Raw genomic sequence first — 21291 nt, 5'->3', positions numbered from 1 at the left:
TTTAAATGCTAATATATTTTGGCATTCGTTAAGTTTACACTTTGCCTTGTTTTGAAGTTATACATTCTCAACATAACTATTTAAACTAGGCATGTTTGATGCACGACTAATTTGACCAGTGTATATTGTGTATTCAGTATAACTTTAGACCGAAGTCCATAAGAGAAATGAAATATCACCAAAAGTTCGCCGAAGTTCGGCGTCGGCATTCTACCGAAGTGCTACACCGACAAAGGCAATCCTTATGCGTCGGCGAAGCACCAAATTAGAATGCCGACGCCGAACTACGGCGAAGTTTTGACTGCCGAACTTCTAATTGTCACTCGAATTGTCAATAAATAACTTCACCCGTGATTCCGCCATAACAGTTTATTTCGCGCTGTCGGTTTTGTCGCGATGAAATTATATTTTATTTGTGACCGGAAATCTTTGTGATTTCTGCTGAAAATCCGATAAAACCATATCCTTGGATCCTGAGTGATTTGCGTAACGGAAAGGTAAGTCATTCTTCATTATTTCCACCCACATCATTGACTTTTCAAGAGATATGGACTTCAGCTGTTTGTTTTTTTTTCTGTTTTAGGCGCTACCGGAACTATTTCAAGCACCAAGATGCCAGGTTGGAAATACAATCTTCAGCGAGATTGTAGGCAAGAATCCGGGTGCAAGAACCTGATGGCGGTGGAAGTCGAGGTGAATATGATGGGAAAGGCGAGGATTGGACCCATGGCAACTTTGACGAGATCTGGCGATAGTAAGGCCATCGAAATAGATACGCAAAGACAGTAACGGTAGCAACGGGAATAATTTCGGTGAGGATGCTTCAATCGACAAGATTCCCAGTTCTCGTGAGGTGGAAATACGGCTTGGATTTGAAGCGGTCATTTTGATGGGGACAGACAGCTGGATCCGTGGACAATCTTTGGGACTTCTCCGGAAAGCAGGGCTGGTAGCAGATCTCGTTTTAAAGACTTGGTCTCTTTTTTAATGCAAATCGCTAAAATCTCCCCATTTTGAATAGACGGTTTCTAAAATCTCTTTTTTAGCCAAAATGATCTCTAAAGTCACTATTTACCTTCACCTTGCAGTAAGTTCTGATTCGAAATACCGAACTAAGAATTTTCACAGAGATCACTCGAAAAAAATCTCTCCTATCAATGGAAAAAAATCCTATTCCTGGATTGCCTTTAGAAATTTTCCGTCGATTTTTCCACAAATTAGATTTTTTAACTCATTTTTATGTTCCCCAATCCTTTCTTTGGATTTACCTCAGGAGCTTTCTTCGGAATTTCCTTTAGAATTTCATTTGGAATTACATTCGAAATTTTCTTGGGAATTTCTTTTGGACCTTGAAATTTTCTTTGAAATTTCCTTCGGACCTGTGGAGTTTCTTTCGGAATTTCGATTGGAATTTATGTAATTTTCTTTGGAATTTCCTTCGGAATTTCCTATAGAGTTTCATTCGGTATTTTTTTTCGGAGCTTTCTTCGGAATTTAATTTGGAATTTTCTTCAGAATTTTCTTTGTAATTTTGTTTGGAATTTCCTTTTGAATTTTTCCCGGAATTTCCTTCGGGAAATTGTTTTAGGAAATTCCTTAGAGAAGTTGCTTAGGAATCTCCTTATGATGTTTTTTTTTTGGTAATTCCTTTGGATATTTGGAGCTTCCTTTGGAATTTCTTGTGGAATTTCATCTGGAGCTTGGAATTTTTTTAATAATTTTCCTCGGACTTTTTTTCGGAATTACATCTGTAATTTTCTTCGGAATTTTCTGTGGCATTTCCTTCGGAATTACGTTTGGATTTTTTGTAATTTCTGTGGACTTTCCTTATTAATTTCTTTTGGAATTTCGTTTGGAGCTTTTTTTGAATTTCTCCCGAAATTTGCTGTGGAATTTCCTTCGGGAACTTGTTCCAGGAAGTTCCTATGAAAAGTTCTTCCGGGAATGCTTTCAGTAAGTTCTTTCGAGAAGTTTCTTCGGAAATTCTTTTGGAATTCCTTGGGAATCTACTTCGGATTTTTTTTTTTAAATATTTCATTTAGAGTTTCTTTCGGAATTTCCTTTGGAGTTTTCTTCGGAAGTTACTGTGGAGTTTCATTCGGAATTTCCTTTGGAATTGAAGCTTCATTTAGAATTACATTCGGAATTTATTGTGGAATTTCTTTTGGAGCTAGGTACCTTTTTTAATTTTATTTAGAATTTTCTTCGGAATTTATTCCGAAATTTCCTTCGGAATTTCATTTTGAATTTTTGGAATTTCTGTGATATTTTCTTCTAAATTTCCTTTGGAGTTTCGTTCGGAATTTCTTCTGGAGCTTCCTTCGGAACTTCATTTCGAATTTTCTTTGGAATTTCCTTTGGAATTTTCTTTGTAATTTTCTGTGTAATTTGTATTGGAATTTTCTATGGAATTTCCTTTGGAAATTCTTTTGAGGCTTCCTTCGGAATTTCATTTGGAATTTTCTTCAGAATTTTCTTTGGAATTTACTTCTAGATTTCTTTTGTAATTTTCTTCGGAATTTCCCTTGGAATTTATCCAAGAATTTCCTTCGGGAAATTGTTTCCGGAAGTTCCTTCGGGAAATTCCTTCGATAAGTTCCTTCGGATACTTCCTTTGAAAAGCTTCTTCTTTGCATTTAGAATTTCATTTGGTATTACATTTAAAATTTTTTGTGGATTTTTCTGTTGGAGCTTGAAATTTGTTTCAAAATTTCCTTTGGAATTTTCTTCGGAATTCAATCTGAATTTTTCTTTGGAATTGGTTCCCTTCGGAATTTCCTTTGGAATATTTATAATTTTCTTCGGAATTGTTATTAGAATTTCCTTCGGAGTTTCATTTGGAATTTCCTTTGGGATTAATTTTGCGATTTTCTTTGAAATTTATTCTTCGGAATTTCATTTGGAATTTTCTTTGAAACATCCTTCGGGATTTTCTTTGTAATTTTCATCGGAATTTCCTTCGAGAATTCTTATCAAGAAGTTCCCTTGGAAAGTTCCTACGAGAAATTCTTTACGCAAATTTCTTCGGAAAATTACTTTGAGAAGTTTCTTTGAAGTTCCTTAATATTTTCCTTCGGGATTCACTTTGGACTTTATTTCGGAATTCCCTTTGGAATTTGGAATTCCTTTGGAGTTTCCTTCGGAATTTTACTTGGAATTTCTTCCGGAATTTCATGTGGAGTTTGGAATTTCCTTCAGAATTTCTTTGGAATTTCCTCTGTAATTTTCTTTGGAATCTCTTCCGGAATTTCATGTGAAGTTCGGAATTTTCTTTGGAATTTCTTTTGGAGCTTGAATTTTTTTTTTTGAATTTTCTTCGGAATTTCGTTTGGAGCCTCCATCGGAATTTTATCTGAAATTTTCGGAATTCTTCGGAAATTCCTTTGGAGTTCCTTTGAAGTTTCTGTCGGAATTCACTTTGGACTTTTTTTTTCAGAATTTTCTTTGGAATTATCTATGGAGCTTCCTTCGGAATTTTACTCACAATTTTCATTGGAATTTCCTTCGGATTTTTATTGGGAATTTCTTTTGGAGCTTGGAATCTTTTTCAGAATTTGTTTGGAATTTCCTCTGTAATTTTCTTTGAAATTTCTTCCGGAATTCCATGTGGAGTTTCCTTCGGAATTTTATTTGGAATTTTCTTCGGATTTTTTTTATTTCCTTTAAGATTCCCTTTTGAGTTTTTTTTCGGAATTTTATTTGGAATTACTTTTGAAGCTTCCTTTGAAATTGCTTATAAAATTTAATTTTTTTGTGGAATTTTCTAAGGAATTTTCTCAGGAATTTCTTTTGGAGCTTGAATTTTTTTCGGAATTTCGTTTGGAGCTTCCTGCTGAATTTCATCTGGAGTTTTCTTTGGAATTTCCTTCGGAATTTCCATTGTAATTTTCTTTGGAATTTCTCCCGGAATTTTCTTCGGAAAGTTGTTTCAGGAAGTTCCTTTTGGGAAGTTCGTGCGAGATTTTTTTTTCGGTGAGTTTCTTCGGAACATTCCTTCGAGTAGATTATTTGGAAATTCCTTTGGATTTATTTTTTATTTGAAGTTCTTTCGGAATTTCCTTTGGATTTTGGTTTGGAGTTTCCTTCGAAATTTCCTTAGGAATTATCTTTGGAATTTCATTTAGAATTTAATTTGGAATTAAATTAGGAATTTTCTTCTGGCATTCCCTGTGTAATTTTCTTTGGAAGTCTTTTAATTTTCTTCGCAATTTCCTTTGAAATTACTTCGGGATTTACTTTGTAATGTTCATCGAAATTTCCTTCAGAATTTTCTTCGGAGTTTCCTTTATAATTTTCTTCTGAATATCCTTTGGAATTTTCTCTTCTTCGAAATTTTCTGTGCAAGTTCTTTCGGAGTTTTCTTTGCAATTTATTCTGTCCTTTAAAAAGGTCCAATTAGAACCGTAACGTTGGAAAAAACAAGACATACAGTTGTTTTAAATTGCCAAACTAGACTGCAAATCCAGTAAAATTTTCCAAAATAACCATACCTTCGATTTATCAGTAAGATATCCTGAACGGAAATCTTGGACTAAATACTGGCAAAATTGTTTGAAAAATCACTTCATAAACTCCTGTAAGGGATTTTCGTGAAAAAATTGTGGAATTACGTTTGGAACAATTCATGAAAAAAAATACCGTAAAATGGGGCGAACACTTTCCGGCATGTTTGAATGTGTACAACTTAAACCGTGTGGATAAAAATCGATTTTATTAGCCTTATATATGGATCGCGTCTTCCTTTGCTAAGACCCCCATTGCTGTTTAAAAATTATATCATACACATATTTATGAAAATGTTGTATGTTTCTATTCGCCCCATTGCGGGGTGAAACACTGTTCAGTAAATATCAATACTTTTTTTCATTTTAATGGGAAAATGAACACATTTTTAAGTAGATCTTGAAAAATATCAACATGTATTTACTTAGTGAAGGAAAAAATATTTTTTTTTTAAAACCGAGTTCAATTTTCGATCATTTTTGAAATCAACCAAAATGGCAAAAGCTATCAAAAATAATTGAGATTTCAATATTTTCTTCTCAATTTTTTAATGAGAAATGAAGAAAAAAATTTAATTTGAAAATAGTCTAGCGATACTCTGTTGTTGTTGAACTAATGGAAAAAAATATTTCAGTAGGTTTTTAAAGTTTATCATTACACAATAGTCACATTTTTAACTGAAGGTCGTTTTGTTTTTATTCGCCCCACTTTTTCTATTCACCCCGTTTTACGGTAATATAAGAATCTCTGAGGTTACTTCTGGAGTCAAACTAAGAAAATCCAGGCTTAATAACTAAAACGAAATTCGTCCAAACAAAGAATATATGAATTCCTAACGAAATCTCCGTAGTTTTAAACTTTTAGCAAATTCCTTAATAAATTTCCGAAGAAATTTTGGAAAAAATAATCTTGAAGAAGCATACAACAGTTCTGGCAACAAGTTTAATAGAGACTTGGTCTTTATTTCTCTGAAAAAATCTATTTTTATAATAGGTTTCTAAAGTCTCATTTTTAAACCAAAATGGTCTCTTAAGTGACTGTTTTCCTGATCCTTTATTAGATAAACCTAGCCAGGAATATACACCGTGATTACTTAATTATTTCCTAGAATGCAAGTATATGATTTCCACTAAAGCAGATCTTCTCAAGATTCCTACAGAGTTCATCAAAAAAAAATCAAGGGTTTATGTTTTTGAGTTTTTGGAGAAATTCGTTAATGGTTCTAACAAAAAAAAACCCTCAAAGTTTCAATTCCATTGATGTTTTCAGGAAATATTTTTAAAACTCTTCGGCATTTGAGGTTTCACACCAACATAGACTACAGCAATTATTCTACTATTTCTACAAATGCTTCTACAGGGCTTTTGTTCAATGTTTCTTGTGGAATGCTTTTAGGATACCCTACCGGATTTTAGGAATTCATTTTTTTTTTTTTTTTTTCATTTTATAAATTCATCCACAAAAACCTTCTTGATGAAGATTTTCAGAGATCCATGCAAAAGTCCACCTGGAATTTTCTATCAGAGATTACTGTAGGTTTTGTTTTAGCAAAACTTTCCGAGCATATCCAGGGATTTCTTCAATTATGTCTTGAAAAATCCTTGAAAATTTCCTGGAGACATCTTTGTAAAAATTGGGCAAATTTTTAAGAATTTCCGTCAAAAAACTTTGGAAAATTTCTCTAAGAAATTTAGCTGGACTTTGTGAAGAAGTTAAAGTAGGAATCTCTGGAGTAATGGCCGGTACGCTGATCAAAAGTACTGTGCAAAAGGATAGGACAAGAAACGGTCAAGGAATGATTCCGCTACCGAAATTACTTGAGCTGTACGCTGCTGAGAAGTAGAGCTGATTTCATAACATCAGTAACGCCTGCTGTACAAATCAAATGGAGCTGTCACTTTTCCGTACGGAAAAACGTGCCGCTCAATTATTCCGCAAGTAAAAGTGACATTTCGCTCATACTGGATCAGCTGTCAAAATTACTTTGGTAAAAAGGAGATATTTTACTTGAGCCCTTTACGTTTCAGGTGCATACTACGCATAAATGCTGAACAAATCTTTAGAGAAGTGTTTAGTTGAAATCTTGAAAAAACTGAACAACTATTCTGGAGAAATTCCTAAGGAATATTGAAATTCTTGAAAAAGCGCATACAGTAACTAGTATTTCCAAAAAAAAAAATAAAAAGTATTCATAGAAAAATATCGGGCTGGATTGATTTTTCAGTATTATTGAGATTTTCTACCAAAAAACTTAATAAAAACTTGAATCTGCTGATTCTTTTTTTAACAGTTTTTGTTTTCTAAGATCTTGGATGTTTTTTTTGTCCTCGTTCGGTCTCTTTTTTAAGCATAAGGTCCCTAAAGTTCATATTTTAAAGGTATTCAGTCGCTATCAGTTCTGATCCATATAATTCTTGTCGAAATGTCATGAGTAATACTTGTCGTAATTCAAGAAAAAAATATCCATAGAAATATGTCTGGCCAAAATTTTTAAAACATCTTTTATGGTCTCGATTTAGGTCCCCTGGTTTTTCTTTTGATATCAGATCGGTCTCTTAATTCAAGCCAAAATTCCTATTTTTAAGACCTTTATTCGCTACCAGCCCTGCAACCAAGCACATCGATATCGAATCATCGAATGTTCAAAAATCTACGACCGTCCTACTGGCTGCCCTGTATATTGTCCCGCCTACCCCTATTGTAAAAAAATGTGATCTGTGTTAATATAAATATGATTGATATTTAATAAACGCAAAGCTTATACGTTTGTAATTTTTGTAGTAAAATCCAATCTGAAGGAATATCCAATATTATTATACGGAAAAACAATAATCCAAATGCATTTACTAACACGCTATACATTGCCCCTAATAAATTTGAGTTATACTAAGTCAGTTTTACCGGCAGGTATACGAATACTAGGCCCAACCAGCCAAATAGCGATTTAGTGTGACATTTAAACTACTTAGTTTAGATTTTTCTCAGAGTGTATAGCCAGTAGATGAACATCTAAAGCATAACAGTGCATCAGTGTTCTATACTTAGGCTGAAGACATAGTAACGCGCGTGCGTGCGCGAACGCGTTGCGATCAAAGGGTATTCTGCTTTGCGGGTTCGCATACGCGTACGCGTTTCATCACGCATTCACTATGGCAGCACCCTTAGAGGGTTATGACGTACTGAACTGTGGTTATCCCGGTTATCTGTACGTTTTTCAACCTATCTGTTCTCTGCTCGTATTCAGAGATGTAGGTACATGCAGCAGCTAATCATAGTATTGCAATAAATGTATTGTAGATCAAATTGCTTCTGTACTAGAGAGAAAGGGGGAAATACTTTTTCGGCATATTTGCTTACCACGGGGTATCTTTCGGATGTATGGCCACAGACAAACAGACGTAACACTTAGAACACATCTCGATCCAAATCATAGTCACGAGGACATGTACGCCCAATGCTAAAATGAGTGTATTTGGCCGACGGGCCAACAGATGGCGGTAGTGTGTAAACGTCAAACGCGAACAAAAACGATGTGAGCGCTGCGGGTGGCGGATTGGCCACCTACCATATTTTTGAATCGATCGTTTAAAAGGTGGTCGATGGACAATGATGAGAGTGTGACGTCTGTTTGTCTGTGGTATGGCATTGTGTGCGTCAGAAAATATCCCTGTTTAGCAAGTTGCTCTCTACTTGGTATTTCTTCTGCGTACCCAATTATTGCGCACCCATAAGAAAACACCGGCTGCGCAACTAATTCGCGCGTTTTTAGCATGTGCAAAAATTGGCAATTTACCCTAATTAAACCTTTTACTGTGTATATCATGAGAACGTATGGCAGTAGGGGTTAACCATATGATTGCAATACAAGCATTAGATCGATTTGAAGTATTGTCAATTATAAATTGCCTTGATTTTAGGGTAGAAGGGTGTAATACTTTATGTGTGTTTTTGCATTACATGGGGTATCTTTCAGGTGTAGTTCCTACGTATACCAGACAAATATCTCTGTATTTTTAGCCAATAACTCACAAGAATGTATTGACTCTTTATTTCGCTTTTGGTTCTCTCTAAAAGCTAGTGTGTTGGTGGAACAACAATCTATCTCGAACCATTAGAAGTGATTGTTTTGCATTTGCACTTTCTTTTGACTTTGATCGTCATCGGATAAGGTTCGATTTTAGATTGAGCGATATTTAGTTATTGCAACATGGCTGAGCATTCAGGTAAACCCTGTGATAGTTCTATACAGCACGCGAGGAGTTCGTTGGAAGCATTTACTGGACGTGCTGAAGGCGAAATTCCGCGTGTTAGGCAAGAACATGGTGCGAAGCCACAAGCCACGAATGGTGGTAATCCAAGTTTTGCCGCCAGAGGCAAAAATTATGCGAAAAACCAGAGAAAGAAGCTAAACCGCAAAGTTGCTTCGACTGGTAAAACTTCTCTCTCTGGAGAAGCAAGCGATTCAAAGGCTTCATTACGTTTGCAAATTAAGCTTGAAAAAGGCTTTTTTACGGACGTATTGAAGAATGAATTGCTAAAGGATTTAAATGTCCTTTTATATCAAACGCCGCCTAATTCATTTATCCCAACTTTCTTTGGTTCTGGGCTGAGATATGGCAAAATTTGGTTTTCTCCAGAAAACCAAGAGAGCCATGATTGGCTGAGACAAAGATTGTTGATGATAAATGAAAAGGCGTCAGTTGATTTCAAGTTCATTTTTGAACAATACAACCTTCATCAAAACAGCATTTGTTTGCGCATTCCGTGGAATGCAATTGAAGGTTTGAATCAAAACGATGTTTTGAATCGATTGGTTTTCCAGAATCCCAATGTTCTGGCGAACTTCTGGAGGGTTAATAAAGTCTTAGGGGAAGGGGTGGTAAAATGAACACCTTAAGGAAATCATCTTGTTTCTGATAGAAAAACGAGGAATTTGTATAGTTCTATTGACAACATCAAAAATAGGGATGTAATCTGTAGCAGCGACATGGATTCAGACTAAACTAGCTAAATTTTCACATATTTTCATCACTATCAAAAAGCGATGCAAATGTTCATTTTACCTGCACCATGTGGGTAAAATGAACAGCGGTTGGTAGTAAAATGAACATCATGCAAAAAACGGGAGCAAAACAAATATTTCTGAAAATTTTCATTGCCCCACCGAAAATACATCCATTAATGATTGTAACCCATTCAAAAAGAATTCTAAAGGTATCAGATTTGACATCATATCATAACGATATTCACCTCACTGGAAAACCTCAAGTCTTCCGAGCTAAAAGTTACGTCAGTTCTAATTTTCAAACGTGATTTTCTAAATTCTTAGTTTTCGTTGATATTTTCACTTCAATTGACCTACGTATCAACTCGAACACTCGGATTTATGCTCTAAATCGTCCGTGCGTGATAAAAATTCATCGAAATTTGTTTTTTCTCGGTAAAAGGCACGGTGTTCATTTTACCACCCCTGTTCATTTTACCACCACTTCCCCTACAGGCTGTGAATGATCATCGTCTTTTCTTTTTCAGCATATGTGACGACTCTTTGAACCTTCTCAAAAAACAAAATTATTTGATGAATTACGGTTTTTAGAAAGTATCTGTTCGTATTTTATCAAATAAAACTGATTCTCGTGCTCAAAATGGTACTTCATAATCTGCTATAGTAGAGAATTCGGTGTCATAAGTATGAGAATTAACAACGTATCATTTTCAGTATCCCTTCGGGGGTGCAGAAATGAATCGTCTTCCTTACCTGAAGATTGAACTTGAAATTATTCTGTGAATGTTCTGGTTTGATCTTTCAGAGTCTAATTTATTCAAACAAACATCTTTTCGGAGGTGCTTGGGTGAATTTAATCATCTCTTTATCCCATTCCTTTGATATGCTAATCCTTCCCTCCCTCCCTTTTCCTCTATTTTCCGTTTTCCCCCAATCGGGTAAGTGATGAATGGCAATGACGTGCGAGGCACAAATCTCCCATTTGTAGGGGAACGTGCCGCCTGAGCCAATATTCTGATACCTGATACCAACTTTCTAGGAAATCTGCGGATTTTTATATATTTTTAAGGATTTTCAAGCGTGGGTCCCACTAAAAGTTGGAGGCTAGAGTTTCGGCAGAGCGAATTGATAATTCCAACACACAGCAAGTTAGCTAGGATCCAGACGAAGCGATTGATGCTAAGAAATCGAAAATCCGTTGATATTTACTCAACTTTCTAGGATATCTACGGGTTTTTATATTTTTTTAGGAATTTCAATCATGGGTCCCACTAAAAGTTGGAGGCTAGAGTTTCGGCAGAGCGAATTGATAACACCAACACACAGCAAGTTAGCTGGGATCCAGACGAAGCGATTGATACTAAGAAATCGAATATCCGTTGATATTTACTCAACTTTCTAGGATATCTACGGATTTTTATATTTTTTAGGATTTTCAAGCATGGGTCCCACTAAAAGTTGGAGGCTAGAGTTTCGGCAGAGCGAATTGATAATTCCAACACACAGCAAGTTAGCTAGGAACCAGACGAAGCGATTGATGCTATGAAATCGAAAATCCGTTGATATTTACTCAACTTTCTAGGATATCTAAGGATTTTTATATTTTTTTAGGAATTTCAATCATGGGTCCCACTAAAAGTTGGAGGCTAGAGTTTCGGCAGAGCGAATTGATAACACCAACACACAGCAAGTTAGCTGGGATCCAGACGAAGCGATTGATGCTAAGAAATCGAAAATCCGTTGATATTTACTCAACTTTCTAGGATATCTACGGATTTTTATATTTTTTAGGATTTTCAAGCATGGGTCCCACTAAAAGTTGGAGGCTAGAGTTTCGGCAGAGCGAATTGATAATTCCAACACACAGCAAGTTAGCTAGGATCCAGACAAAGCGATTGATGCTAAGAAATCGAAAATCCGTTGATATTTACTCAACTTTCTAGAATATCTACGGATTTTTATATTTTTTTAGGATTTTCAAGCATGGGTCCCACTAAAAGTTAGAGGCTAGAGTTTCGGCAGAGCGAATTGATAATTCCAACACACAGCAAGTTAGCTAGGATCCAGACGAAGCGATTGATGCCAAGGAATCGCGGATCCGTTGATATTTACTCTACTTTTTAGGAAATCTACGGATTTTATAATTTTTCAGGATTTTCAAGCATGGGTATAAGATTTTGTCAGAGTGAATTGATAATTTCAACACACGGGAAGTTAGCTGGGATCCAGACGTAACGATTGATGCTAAGAAAGCGAGAATCCGTTTATAATTACTCAACTTTTTAGGATATCTACGGATTTTTATATTTTTTTAGGATTTTCAAGCATGAGTCCCACGAAAAGTTGAAGGCTAAGGTTTTGTCAGAGTGAATTGATAATTTCAACACACAAAAAGTAAGCTGGGATCCAGACGTAACGATTGATGCTTAGAAATCGAGAATCTGTTGATATTTACTCAACTTTCTAGGAAATCTACGGATTTGTTATAATTTTTTAGGATTTTCAAGCATGGGTCCCACTAAAAGTTGGAGGTTAAGGTTTTGAGCAAATTGGTAAATCCAATACACAGCAGGTTAGCTGGGATTCAAACGAAGCGATTGATGTTAGGAAATTGGAAATCCGTTAATATTTACTCAACTTTTTAGGAAATCTACGGATTTTTATAATTTTTAGGATTTTCAAGCATGGGTTCCACTAAAAGTTGGAGGCTAACGTTTTGGCAGAGTGAATTGATAATTTCAACACAGGGAAAGTTGGCTGGGATCCAGACGTAACGTTGATGTTAAGAAATCGAAAGTCCGTTTATATTTACTCAACTCTCTAGGAAATCTACGGATTTTTATAAATTTTTAGGATTTTCAAGCATGGGTCCCACTAAAAGTTGGGGGCTAAGGTTTCGGCAGAGCGAATTGATAATTCCGATACACAGCAGGTTATCTGGGATTTCAACGAAGCAGTTGATGTTAAAAAACCGAGAATCCGTTGCTTTGTACTTGATTTTTAGGAAATCTACGGATTTTTATAGTTTTTAGGATTTTCAAGCATGGGTCCAACTTAAAGTTGGAGGCTAAGGTTTGTCAGCGCGAATTGATAATTCCAACACACAGCAAGTTAGCTGGGATCTAGACGAAGCGATTGATGCTAAGAAATCTAGTATCCGTTGATATTTACTCTACTTTTTAGGGAATCTACGGATTTTTATATTTTTTTAGGATTTTCAAGCATGGGTCCCACTAAAAAATGGAGTTTTGACTGAGCGAATTGGTAAATCCAATAAACAGCAGATTAGCTGGGATTTCACCAAAGCAGTTGATGTTAAGAAACCGAGAATCCGTTGCTGTGTACTTGATTTTTAGGAAATCTACGGATTTTTTTTTTTTTTTTAGGATTTTTAAGCATGGGTCCCACTAAAAGTTGGAGGCTAAAGTTTCGGCCGAGCGAATTGATAATTCCAACACACAGCAAGTTAGCTAGGATCCAGACAAAGCGATTGATGCTAAGAAATCGAATATCCGTTGATATTTACTCAAATCTTTAGGAAATCTACGGATGTTTATGTATTTTATTGGGATTTTCAAGCATGGGTCCCACTAAAAGTTGGAGGCTAAGGTTTTGCTGAGCGAATTGGTAAATCCAATAAACAGCAGGTTAGCTGAGATTTTAACGAAGCAGTTGATGTTAAGAAACCGAGAATCCGTTGATATTTACTCTACTGTTTAGGAAATCTACGGATTTTTTTTTTTTTTTTAGGATTTTCAAGCATGGGTCCCACTAAAAGTTGGAGGCTAAGGTTATGTCAGAGCGAATTGATAACACCAACATTCAGCAAGGTAGTTGGGATCCAGACGAAGCGATTGTTGCTAAGAAATCTAGTATCCATTGATATTCACTCTACTTTTTAGGGAATCTATGGATTTGTTATAATGTTTAGCTAGGATCCATACAAAGCGATTAATGCTTAGAAATCGAGAATCCGTTTTTTCAACTTTTTAGGAAATCTACGGATTTTTATATTTTTTTAGGATTTTCAAGCATGGGTCCCACTAAAAGTTGAAGGTTAAGGTTTTGACTGAGCGAATTGGTAAATCCAACACACAGCAGGTTAGCTGGGATTTAAACGAAGCAGTTGATGTTAAGAAACCGAGAATCCGTTGCTATTTACTTGATTTTTAGGAAATCTACGGATTTTTTTTAGGATTTTCAAGCATGGATCCCACTAAAAGTTGGAGGCTATGGTTTTGTCAGAGCGAATTGATAATTCCAACACTCAGCAAGGTAGTTGGGATCCAGACGAAGCGATTGATGCTAAGAAATCTAGTATCCGTTGATATTTACTCTACTTTTTAGGGAATCTATGGATTTGTTATAATTTTTTAGGATTTCCAAGCGTGGGTCCCACTAAAAGTTAGAGGCTAAGGTTTTGGCAGCGTGAATTGATAAATCGAATACACAGCAGGTTAGCTAGGATCGATAAAAAGCGATTGATGCTTAGAAATCGAGAATCCGTTGATACTTACTCAACTTTTTAGGAAATCTACGGATTTTTATATTTTTTTAGGATTTTCAAGCATGGGTCCCATTAAAAGTTGGAGGCTAAGGTTTTGACTGAGCGAATTGGTAAATCCAATACACAGCAGGTTAGCTGGGGTTTAAACGAAGCAGTTGATGTTAACAAACCGAGAATCCATTGCTATGTACTTGATTTTGAGGAAATCTACGGATTTTTATTTTTTTTTAAGATTTTCAAGCATGGGTCCCACTAAAAGTTGGAGGCTAAGGTTTTGTCAGAGCGAATTGATAATTCCAACACACAGGCTGGGATCCAGACGAAGCGATTGATGCTAAGAAATCAAGTATCCGTTGATATTTACTCTAATTTTTAAGGAATCTACGGATTTGTTATATTTTTTTTGGGATTTTCAAGCATGGGTCCCACTAAAAGTTAGAGGCTATACCGCGTTTGGTGTTCCCGCATTTGATATTTGCATTTCAAACGCACACAGCAATATATTTGAATCAAAGTATTTTTATATATAAATCATATGGGAAAAAAAATTGTTCCAAACGAAGCGATTGTTGCTAAGAAATCTAGTATCCATTGATATTCACTCTACTTTTTAGGGAATCTATGGATTTGTTATAATGTTTAGCTAGGATCCATACAAAGCGATTAATGCTTAGAAATCGAGAATCCGTTTTTTCAACTTTTTAGGAAATCTACGGATTTTTATATTTTTTTAGGATTTTCAAGCATGGGTCCCACTAAAAGTTGAAGGTTAAGGTTTTGACTGAGCGAATTGGTAAATCCAACACACAGCAGGTTAGCTGGGATTTAAACGAAGCAGTTGATGTTAAGAAACCGAGAATCCGTTGCTATTTACTTGATTTTTAGGAAATCTACGGATTTTTTTTTAGGATTTTCAAGCATGGATCCCACTAAAAGTTGGAGGCTATGGTTTTGCCAGAGCGAATTGATAATTCCAACACTCAGCAAGGTAGTTGGGATCCAGACGAAGCGATTGATGCTAAGAAATCTAGTATCCGTTGATATTTACTCTACTTTTTAGGGAATCTATGGATTTGTTATAATTTTTTAGGATTTCCAAGCGTGGGTCCCACTAAAAGTTAGAGGCTAAGGTTTTGGCAGCGTGAATTGATAAATCGAATACACAGCAGGTTAGCTAGGATCGATAAAAAGCGATTGATGCTTAGAAATCGAGAATCCGTTGATACTTACTCAACTTTTTAGGAAATCTACGGATTTTTATATTTTTTTAGGATTTTCAAGCATGGGTCCCATTAAAAGTTGGAGGCTAAGGTTTTGACTGAGCGAATTGGTAAATCCAATACACAGCAGGTTAGCTGGGGTTTAAACGAAGCAGTTGATGTTAAGAAACCGAGAATCCATTGCTATGTACTTGATTTTGAGGAAATCTACGGATTTTTATTTTTTTTAAGATTTTCAAGCATGGGTCCCACTAAAAGTTGGAGGCTAAGGTTTTGTCAGAGCGAATTGATAATTCCAACACACAGGCTGGGATCCAGACGAAGCGATTGATGCTAAGAAATCAAGTATCCGTTGATATTTACTCTAATTTTTAAGGAATCTACGGATTTGTTATATTTTTTTTGGGATTTTCAAGCATGGGTCCCACTAAAAGTTAGAGGCTATACCGCGTTTGGTGTTCCCGCATTTGATATTTGCATTTCAAACGCACACAGCAATATATTTGAATCAAAGTATTTTTGTATATAAATCATATGGGAAAAAAAATTGTTCCAAACACTACTTTAGAAATCTTTGGGAGCTTCTCCCGGGATTCTTCCTTAAATCACTCATGAATCCTTCAAATCCTCGCTGGGATTGTTCTGAAAATCTTGAGATTATTTCTCCGAAAATAACTCTAGATTTTTTCCGGAAATACCTCTGGTATTCTTATGAGAATGCCTCTGGTATTCTTCCGGAAATCACATGAGATGCATCTGAAATCCTTCTAGAAATTCCGTTAAGATTTTTACGTCAATATCTTTGAAATACTTCTGGGACTCTTCCAAAAATACTGTTGGAATTTTTTCGGATATCTTACTATTCTTTCGGAAAACCTTCTGGCATTCTTTCGAAAATCTTTCTATGGATCCTTCAAATCCGTCCTGCTAGATTTTTTGAAGATTCATGCAGAAATTCTTCCCGGATTACCCCTAGGATCCAGGAGCATCCTGAATTTTTCATAAAACTCTCTATTCTTTCGAGTATCTCCCTAGGATTCTTTCGAAATTCTTCTGAAATACCCCCAGATTTCTTTCTGTTATCCTGCTGAAAGGCTTCAAAATATCTTTCAAAGATGCTTCCAGAAATTTTGCAGGAATTTTTCAATAAATTTTGCTGGGATTGTGCGCTAAAAAAGATTCATCCAAAAATACGACTGTCATTCTTCCGGATATCATTCAAGAATTCTACCGGAAGTTTTCGTGAGATTCAACCGTAAATCGTACTGGTATTTTTTCAGAAATTCCATTGAGATTCTTTGGATTCTTAAAAATATCCTTCTGAAAATTTTTCTGGGAATTGCTTTGGGATTAAAGAAGAATTTCCGGATCGAAATTCCAGGTCGATTTACAGAAGAATCACTTCTGCATGAAGGATTTTCGTAAATATCTCAAACAATCCCATGAGAATTCTTTATCCAAATTACAGTGATATTCAAAAGAATCCCAGAAGTTATTTCGCAACAATCTCTGAAAGATTTGAAGGAAATTCACAGACATCCAGAAGATTTCATGAACATTTTCCAGAATAATTCCGATGTCCAGAAGAACTGCAGAAATATTCACGGAATAATTTCAAAAGGAATTTCCGGAACCATTTGAAAGTAACTTTTAGAAGATTCTCAGAAAAATAAATCAGTAATCAAAGTAATCGAAAAAATCTCATAACTTCAAGCAATGCTCGTTGCTTCATGTAGAAGGATCAACATGCTTCACGAATCTTATTTTAAATATTGAATGACATCACATGCAATTAAACTAGTATGTTATTACAATTCTGAATCACCGCAAAAAAAATATTGAGAATCAAAATGCTTCTGAGAGGGATGATGTGGTGGATGCACATTCTAATTAAAATTGTCGTTCAATTATGGCGATAAATTAAAATTGTTACTGTTCCATACATACTTATTTATTATAATTACTTGTAATGGGAAGTATGCACTTCAACAGAAAAGTAATCGTGGGAAATTTCTTGCAAGAAATGCTCAAGAAGAGCATTTTTCTTTTATCGCAGTACGCAGTTGAAAAGAAATGTCAATTGAAATGGAGCTCACTGTAGAAAATTTCTTGACCATTTCTTGAGCAGACATTTTTACTTTTCTTGAGCTGATCAACATACCTAGCTTAAATATTAATACAGCATATAAAAAAAAACATTGGTCCAGAAATTACTCTAGAATTCTTTGGAATTTTCTCCCTGGGATTCTTCCTTAAATCACTTATGAATCCTTCAAAACCTCTCTGGGATTGTTCTGAAAATCTTGAGATTATTTCTGATTTTTCTCTAAGTTCTTCTGGAAATCACAGAATACTTCCAGATATTGCTTTTGGATTCATCTAAGAAAAATCGTTAGCATTCCGGTACTATTTTTGAGATTCTTTCGGATATCCTTTGTAATTCTTCTGGACATCTTATTGGAATTTTTGCAGAAATCTGTATGTGATTTTTCGTTTATCTCCTTAAGGATTACTTTTGAAATCCTGGAAATTAAATTCTTCGAAATTCACGAAGATTCTTTCGGAAATTCAAAAATCCTGATGTAATTCTTCTGGATATTTTTAGAGGATTTTGCCAAAAAATGTACTACGACTCTAATAGAAATTTTTCGAGAATTCCTCCGAAAATAACTCTGGCTTTTTCCGGGAATACTTCTGCGATTATTATGAGAATACCTCTGGTATTCTTCCGGAAATCACCTGAGATGCTTTCGAAATCCTTTTAGAATACTTTCGAGGATGCTTCCGAAAATATTTATGACATTATTCTAGAAATGCCACTGAGATTTTCACGTCAATATTCTTGAAATTTTTCTGGGACTCATCCAAAAATCCTGTAGAAAATCTTCCGGATATCTTTCTGCATTCTTTCGGAAAGTCTTCTGGGATTCTTTCGAAAATCTTTCTGAGGATCCTTCAAATCCTTCTCTTGAGGATTCTGGCAGAAATTCTTCCCGAATTACCTCTAGGATCTGGGAGCATCCTGATTTTTTCAAGAAAACTCTGTTATTCTTTCGAGTATCTCCCTAGGATTCTTTCGAAATTCTTCTGAAACACCCCCAGATTTCTTTCTGTTATCCTGCTGGAGGGCTTCAAAACATCTTTCGAAGATTCTTCCAGAAATTTTACTGGAATTTTTCAAGAAATTCTGCAGGGATTCTTCCGTAAAACCTGCCGAGATTTTTAGGGAAAAATATCCAGGATTCTTAAAAATATCCTTCTGAAAATTATGCTGGAAATTGCTTTGGAATTAAAGGAGGATTTCCGGAAGAATCCCAGGTCGATTTACAGAAGAATCACAGAGAAATCACTAAAATATTATCAGGGAGATTTCTAAAGGAAGTATTTTAAGGATTCTCGTAAATATCTGAACAATCTCAGGAGAATTTCGAATGGATATTGAATGTTTTTTACAGTGATATCCAGAGCCGTAGCGTTGCCTCATGGCGCCCTTGGCAAACCTCCTTTTGTGCGCCCCCTAGTCAAAGTGTAAACTCAAAAAACTTTGTTTGTCTTTGAATGGAACAAGTTTACGTTAAATATATTGAAAAAAAAAATCTAGAGATTTCGTTTTGAAAGAGTATCATGCTGAATCTCACGGCTTTACTAAAATTTGAAATTTGTGAAACTGTTCGTAAAAAGCTTACATACCTTGTATGAAAGAACCGTCTGGTGATATTATCAAGATAATTTTTAGACGAAAATCCAAAATTTGAATGCATGTTTATAAAAATAACCGCAGATAGTGCTTGATATATAAGACAATTAGTTTGAAGTTTTAGTGAAATGCAATGAGCAAAAGCATAGAATTTGTTAGAGGCTCCAAAAACGTTAATTAAAGGAATCTTATTTATATTATTGAAGCATTCATTTTTGCGTAGTTTTTTAGATTGTTTCTACAGTTTTTCCGTAGAAATCGGCAGTTGATCCTGTCAATAAAATTTTCAGAACAAATTTATTCATCTCAAACAATTTGAGGCTATAAAAATTTCCCTACTTTTTATTAGTATCACTAAAATTCATCTAAGTCAATTTTTAAATTATCTCCAAGGACTTATTAGAAAACATTAATAATTTGAGAACATTTGTTAGGCAGAACCAGAAGGATATTTGTAAATCATTTTAAGTTTTATTTATTTGTTTATTTATACGTTTATTGAGTAGTGTTCGATCTTTCGACCTTGACGCTTGCTCCTGCGGGGGCGAGCGAAGAGGGCAAGATCTCGGGTCGCGCGCCTGAGTGCTTTTATATTGCCGAGCATACGAGTGGAGCTGAAAGAGAATTGTTGCTGCTCAGTCATGACGGATCAATTGGTGAGCTCGTTTCATGCTACTATATCTAATCTATAAAATGTGTAAGACTGCACATTAAATCGTAAATATGATTTTTCTACAAACTATGAATGGTTCGTCACTGTGAGTGTCGACATAAACTCTGATTCATGAATTATTATTAAAAAATTTACCTAAAATTTTACCTTTATTTTTGTAATAAAAAAAAACTTTGAATGGTTTGACACTACAAGTGTAGACTTGCGAAAGGTTCACTGTATTCAACAAACTTTGGATAGTTCGTCACTGTAAGTGTCGGCATAAGAATAAGAGTGTTAGGAATGTTACATTTAGGTATGTGTTCAACAAACTTTGAATGGTTCGTCACCTCAAGTGTCGGCATAATTTTGCTACACGGGAAAAAATTCTGTTGTAAAAATAACTATTTTAGCTGACTACGCCCATTCTTAAAACTACCATGGAAATTCAGACCAATTTACTATGTTTATGGTACACCCCACCGCATTACTGGTACATTTGACAGAAATAATTTACAACAATCTGATTCCAACTACAGACATGGTAAAATCAAGCGCATTTCTGGTCTGCTGAAAATTGCCGGTGCGAGCGCTTAAGTTAACCCCCTAAAATGGTAGTTTTTACCGCACAATTTTTTTGCCTGTATACATAGAAATTGTTAATATCAAACGAAAATATTATATTTACATATAAGCATGTTTATATCTCACAAATAATTATTTATCATGGTCTAATCGCTTATCAAAGTGAATCCTGTGACCCAACGATCCTCCCCATTAACAAACATCCCTCCCAGTAACCTTTGTGGAGATGCAGAGGCAAACACGGTCTTCAAATAGCAAAGGATACACACTAACATTCCTTCCCCCAATCCCACCTGACTGCAAGGACGTGGCCGGCGCCGTTATTGACCCTGTATAAATAGAGGCACTGAATTATGCACACTGAAGAAGATTATGGCCAATCCCAGCCGAACTTCTAGTTGATTCTTTGTGCATTTTCACTGACTTCGGTCAATCACGGAATAGCAACCATTGATATATGTAGTCAGTCTAAGCTAAACTATTTATTTATTTATTTATAAGTTTATTCGTAATAAAACCATCTTTGCTCAAAAACTTATTTCATAGCCAAATATAAGAAGACTTTACTACCATCACTAAGAGCCTGAAATACTCACGTTTTCCTATGTCATGGATTGTGCGAGAATCCGCTCCTTAAATCTGCGGGATAAGCTATCTAAGTGATTATCGACCTTCTCAAAGTTTGAAGAAATGTCGTTTTACCAATAAACAATAGAGAAAGCTTAATTGCGTAAGGATCTAGTGTGATCAAATTAATATAATTGATACAAACTCCTAGCTCATTCTCATTTTAAATATCAATCGAGCGCCACAAATCAGATTTATTTGTAAAACAGTTTTCACGGCTATAGAGCTCACAAAAGAAGAGCGTTGAAGCCTAACTGCTTAAATTTTGGAATTTGGAAGTAAATTTAAAAAAATATAAATATACCGTTTTGTCTCAAATTCCAAACAGACTCATATTCCGAACACTCGGTTTTTGTATGGCGGTTTGGTTGAAATGTTTCGCTGAAATATGTCATCAGATTACAAGGAAACGGCAGTCAATTGCAATCCAATTTTAACGTCTTCCAATCTATTTTATACCACGGCAGTAGTGATGATTCTCTAGTTCGAGTCCAG

General features: G+C 35.3%; 1 long non-coding RNA gene across 1 annotated transcript; it reads left to right on the top strand.

Annotated features, from left to right (window-relative positions):
• Positions 1–328: 328 nt before the first annotated feature.
• LOC110678680 lies at positions 329–1250 on the top strand. The gene is made up of 2 exons (XR_002501834.1): positions 329–497; positions 584–1250. It is a non-coding gene; the product is annotated as an uncharacterized LOC110678680 (long non-coding RNA).
• The last annotated feature ends 20041 nt before the right edge of the window (positions 1251–21291 follow it).

The sequence above is a fragment of the Aedes aegypti genome, chromosome 3, assembly GCF_002204515.2.
Source record: "Aedes aegypti strain LVP_AGWG chromosome 3, AaegL5.0 Primary Assembly, whole genome shotgun sequence".
NCBI lineage: Eukaryota > Metazoa > Arthropoda > Insecta > Diptera > Culicidae > Aedes > Aedes aegypti.
Note: the sequence above shows the minus strand (reverse complement) of the source record. Positions and strands in the feature narration are given on the sequence as shown.